At 57.2% G+C, this 5575-nt stretch overlaps 1 long non-coding RNA gene across 1 annotated transcript in view; it reads left to right on the plus strand.

Moving 5' to 3' along the window:
* Positions 1–5569, plus strand: part of LOC144234909 (uncharacterized) — a 9748-nt gene extending 4179 nt beyond the window's left edge. The window contains exons 3-4 of the long non-coding RNA XR_013336112.1: positions 3524–3585; positions 3827–5569. This is a non-coding gene — a long non-coding RNA (uncharacterized LOC144234909). The remainder of the gene's footprint in view (positions 1–3523; positions 3586–3826) is intronic.
* Positions 5570–5575: the final 6 nt, after the last annotated feature.

Consider the following 5575-nt stretch of genomic DNA (forward strand, 5'->3'; position numbering starts at 1 on the left):
AAGGGTGCCGGGAGCCAGGCCTGCCCACAGGGCAGTTTGTTCTAAGCCTCAGTGCCTGGAGAAAGACTGGCAGCAGTGAAGCGTGCTGTGGCTAGGCCTGGGGCCCTGGGACCCATCCAAACCCAAGTTCAAATCTTGGCTGGCTACTTTGTCACTGTGTGATCGTGGCTAAGCCGCTGACTCCCCTGAGCCTCGGTTTCCTCACTGTGAGCAGAGGGTATTTGCAATGCCCGCCTCACAGGGTCCGGTTTGGTGCAAAGCCTGGCACGGAATCAGTGTCCACCGAGGCATGGTCATTCCTTTTTATTTATTATATATATATATATGTATATTAACGTTTATTTATTTTTGAGACAGAGTGTGAGTGGGTAAGGGGTGGAGAGAGGGAGGCACGGAATCTGGAGCAGGCTCCAGGCTCTGAGCTGTCAGCACAGAGCCTGATGTGGGGCTCGAACTCACAAACCAGGAGATCGTGACCTGAGCTGAAGTCAGACGCTTAACCGACTGAGCCACCCAGGCGCCCCATGGTCATACCTTTTTAATCCAGCGGGGACCCAGTGAGAATTTGGCCAACCACGCCCATTATACAGAGATGGAGAATCTGGAGCACAGGGGCAGAAGGACTGCCCCAGGTCATATGGCAGGTTGGTGGCACCGACAGGGTTACATCTCACCCTTCTAGGCCCCTTAGCCCACAGCCGGATTCTTTGCCACCCTACAACATGTGTGCGTGCGCGCATGTACGTGTGTATGCTCACATGGGCAGGACAGAGATGAAGAAATGAAACTCACCTACACAGACTGTCCCAGAAACCCGCGGAGGCTGTCAGCAGCTGCAGGGGTTGGGGTGACCACAAGGCCAGGGGCTTCAAATCCCAGCTCTGCGTACTGCAAACAAGTTACTCCTGCCTCTGAAGTCCTGGTCCACTGATCTCTAGAATGGGCAGAAACGCCACGTACACAGTTAACTCACAGAGGCTCCAGCATGATTGGACGTTATTATCCGGGCCCCCAGGCTGGCAACCGAGCCTATGAGAGAGGGAGTCCAAGGTCAGAGGGGGCCCTTCCTGCACCCTCAGTAAAAATAACGATGACTAACGTCTTCTGATCAGTTAGTACATTCCAGCCGGAAAGCTCAGTCCTTCTGTCCTAAGAGGTAGATGTTGTTTTTCTTGTCCCCATTTTACAGATGTGGAAACTGAGGCTCCCTGAAAGTCAACTAACCTGGAATTAGGACCCACTTGTCCAGCTATGGAGCCTGAGGTCCTAACTTCCACTCCTACAGCTCCAGAAACCCCCTGGCAGCTGGGTTATGGGTCCTGGTGGGGGAAGCATGTGACTGAACCTTCTTAATGGGATGAGGGGGAGACTGAGGCCCTGAGGGGAAAAGGGACACAGCCCGAGATATCAAGACGTCAGAGTCCTGCTCACAGACAGACCTGGATGGGAAGAGTGTTCAAAGTTCAGATGAAAGAATGAGGTTTCTGGGTCATGGATTTGGAAGGAGAAGGCCCTTCTACTGAGCTGTGACCATGAGCCAAAGCCTCCAGACGTCATCCACTGAGTCCCTACAACCAACCTGTGAGGTGAATGCTGCTACTGTCCCATTTCACAGATGAGGAAACTGAGGCTACAGAGGAACAGAGACTAGACACCCAGGTGTCCTAGCTCCCAGGCCGGTGCTCCCTCCCGCCTCTCATTGGCAGAAAAGAGAGAGGGGTCTGTGGCTTGGCGGTTGTGAGGGGTCTTCCTCATGGAAGGCAGAGGGTGGTCCCCCTTGGCTCCTCTCCCAGGAGGCAGTCCCGGTGACTTGGGCTAAGTGCTGGGTTTCTGTCACTCTCGCCTCACTGTGTGGCCCTTCACAAGGCACTTTACCTCTTTGGGTCTCAGTTTCTATCTGTGAAACAGGGTCAAAGTAGCTCCCATTTCCAGGGGTTGTTGGGAGCATGAAAAGAGAAAATACTGGCCCAGGCTAGTGCACTGTGGTCTCAGCAGCCCCCAGTGGTGGTCGTTGCTGAGGGATGGGGTGGTTCAGGCCAGGGGCCGACTGGCGCAGGCCAAGAAGACCCCAGGGGAGGGCACGGGGTGTGAGAGCTGCGAGCCCCGGCCCCGGTGAGGCCGTGTAGGTGAGGCCGAGGTACAGCGTGAGCGCTGGGCCAGAGCTGCCATCGGCCCCGGGCGCCAGCGCGATTGCCGCGTCCCTGGGAGAATGAATGGGGCTCAGTGTGGCGGCTCCACTGAGCTCAGAGCCCCCTTTGTGCTGCCTTGAGTGGCCGTTGGGAGTGTGGCTGGGGACCTGCTGGCGGGTGGCTGTCCCCCGGGCCCTCCTCAGCCTGCGTTGGAGGCCGGCCCAGAGCAGCCCATGCTCCACAACCTTGACCACACAAGTGCTTTCCTGCCTCCAGGCTTCTGCTTAGGCCGGACCCACACCCAGAATACTGCCCTTCTGTCCACTGGCTAGAAGTTTTGCCTCTGTGTGGTCGGGGCTCCAGGCCCAGATTGCGCCACAGTGCCCTAGGGAACCTTCCTCTGGTTTCTGCCCCCTCCCTCCTGCCCCATTCCCCCAGTCTGTGACTCCGTTGCCAGCAGTTTGGCCAGGTATGTCATAGTCATAGGCATTGGACCTGAATTCAGACCCCAAGTGCATGACCTTGGGCAAGTCACGTCACCTTTCTGAGCCTCCCTTTTGCCCTTCAGTAAAATGAGGCCAATACAACATCCCTCACACGATCTCGTGGCAGTGAAATAAAACACTTATCCTGCGAGCGTCGTCCATATTACATTCACTTGCGTCTTTATTTGCATGTTCCAAACAGACCTCACGCTCCCCGAGGGAGGAATTTGCCCGACACATCTGTACCAGCCCCATGCCCGCTGTAGGTCTTAGTCTTGCCCCGGCTCAATCCGGCTGTCAGGTCCTGAGGGTGCTGTAGGCTGGTGGTGAATGACCCTGGGTTTCGGAAGCAGAGACGTGGCTTTGAATCCCAGATTTATGACTTCCTGGTTGTGTGGCCTGCTGCGGGCCAGATCGCCACTCTGAGCCTCGGTTTCCTCTTCTGTAACTTGGGCCAAATACTAGCAAGCTCCTAAGAGGGGAGCTACAAAGCTCCAAGGAAACGACACATATTGGCACAGGGCTGGGTACGGAGTCAGCACGCAGCTGGTGTGGACAGAATAGAATGTCCGTGGCGTACAGGGCTGCAAGCATCACACCACCATCCTCTCTCTGATGTTTCCCTATCCAGTGCCCCTTTCTCTCCCGGGATGTACGAGCAACCTCGATCAGCCCACCATGAGGCTGTCTTCTCCTTTCCTCCATATGTCCCCCAACCCCGTTCCTGCTCAGGCGAGAAAAACAGAAGGTCTGGGCCGGAGTCAAGCAGCAGGCCAGTGACTCCCTCTTTTACTCTGGGCCTCCGTTTCTCTAACTGTTAAACGACAGCAGGACGAGAGGCTCTCACAGAGTCCAGTGAGTTAGTCAGCAAACATTTACTGAGTACTGGCCATGTGCTTGGCTTTGCAGGCTTAGCTGATGCGCGGAAGCAGGAAACATTTTCCTCAAAGTAGCAACTCAGAAGTCAGCCGGTAAGAAATCATTTCCAGCTATAGGACCTAATTTCTTCACACTTCCCCCTGGATGATTCGGGACCCTGTGCCTGGGCAGCGTGGGTAGCCTTCCAAAGAGCTCCTGGCTGCTTCTGCCAGGGGAAGCTGAGGCCCCAAAGCTCGGAGGGGAAGTGATTGGCGGATGTTGGGGTTCGGGGTAGGGGCGGTGGGGTGGAGGTGACAACATCACCGGAACATCTGCTGAGGCGTCTGCCCACAGGATGTGACTTAGGCAGAGCTCGTGGGAAACAGGCAGTGGACCCACCCGGGCTGAGAATCTGATGGTGGAGGCCACCCAAAACCATGGTAGGTCCCCAATACTACTGTCCCCTCCCATTCCTCCCCTGGGCATCCAGGCTACCCAGGCCAGCAGTCCTGTGTCGTGGCTGTGCCCTAGCTCTGCCCGCAGCCCAGATGGGTGGGGGCCCTGATGCGGCCAAGTGCTTGGGGTTTTGCGCCAGACTGACCTGGTTCACATACCAACATGGCTGCTGGTCAGCTGTTTGACCCCGGCCAGGCGATGTTACCTCTGCGTTTCAATGTCCTTTATGTGTACAGCGGAGGTGAAAATAGTACCCATCTCGTATAGCTGAGTGAGAAGTGAATTATCATAAAGCGCTGAATGTATGCGTTGGACCATTTATTTTGCCTCAAAAACTCGCAATTGCTACAGTTATTAGCGTTTTTTCCCTCCTTGCCCTCCCCACCCCCAATTTAGCCAACGGCCTCCCTGCTTCCACAGTATACCCATGAAGCTGACCCCAGATCACTCCCTGACCCATCTCCTGACTGCCTAAAACCCTTGATGGCCTCCCACTCCCTCAGGAGGGGGCTCGCTGCCGCTTGGCTGACCCTTGAGGCCCTCCCCCAGGACAGGGCCTCCATGGACACCAGGATCGCCAGACCTGCAAGGCCACGCTGTGGGGAGTAAGAGGTGCAGGGCCACCCTGAGGGCTTCCTGCAGGGAGACAGGAAACAGGGTGCCATTGAGGGGCACAGCCCTGAAGGCAGGCAGGTCCAGGGAGTTAGGAAACAACATGAGGGAGAATCCTGCGGCCACAGCCTGGGAGGGAGCTGGAAAGAGCCTCCAATATCACAACTTGGGTTTTCCTGAAGACAGAGGACGTAGAAAGCACAGCTTTGCTATGGGCTGATTGTTGAGTAGAGCTGGAGGAAGGATCGAGAGGCTCGTGGAGGTGGGAAGAGAGCAGGAAGATGCCCGGGGAAGGGGTGTAGTAGGGGAAGGGGACACAGGGTCAGAGAAGGAGATGGGTGGTGGGCTTGGTGCCTGGCATGACAGCAGGCCTCAAACAAGCACACTGTATCCCTGGCTACACTGTAAATAGCCGGACTCAGGAGAATCCTCTTCAGAATCAGACAGACCAGGTTCCAGTCCCAGCGCTTTCACTCTGTGACCTTGGGCAAATGACCTCACTTCTCTGAGTCTCAATGCCCTCTTCTGTAAAGTGGGTTAGTGATCCTGACTATCAAGCGGTTGATTCAGGATTCAGCAGGAACGCCCAGCAATTCCTGAGCACACGGGGGTTCGGAGTGAACGCTAGCTATTTTTGTAATTACTGACCCGGGGTTGACCAGCTCGGGCACAGCTGGTGGGGGACCGGGCTCCCGTGGGCCTCATCCTTGCCTCCCAGGGAACAGGGGGTCCAGGGCTGGAAGGCCCAGGCGTAGCTCTTTCGCCGCCTCCAGTGTCGCCGCGCCCCCTAGCGGCCGTCGGTTGCCATGTCAACGGCGGGTGGCTGAGGCCCGGGGAGGCGGCGGCGGGGGCCGGGCTCTCCTCCCAGGACCAGAGGCCGCTCCCTCGGCGCCTCCCGCCTTCGCCGGTGGAGGGGCACTCTGAGCCGGGGAGAAAAGGGCTCTCCGCAGCAGCTGGCATGTGGGGGTAAACTGAGGCACGCGGCGAGGCGCCCCGCAGCCAGGTGTGGAGCGCGGGGCCCCCCCCCCGAAGGCG

Source organism: Crocuta crocuta, unplaced genomic scaffold (genome assembly GCF_008692635.1).
Source record: "Crocuta crocuta isolate KB4526 unplaced genomic scaffold, BGI_CrCroc_1.0 scaffold35, whole genome shotgun sequence".
Lineage (NCBI taxonomy): Eukaryota > Metazoa > Chordata > Mammalia > Carnivora > Hyaenidae > Crocuta > Crocuta crocuta.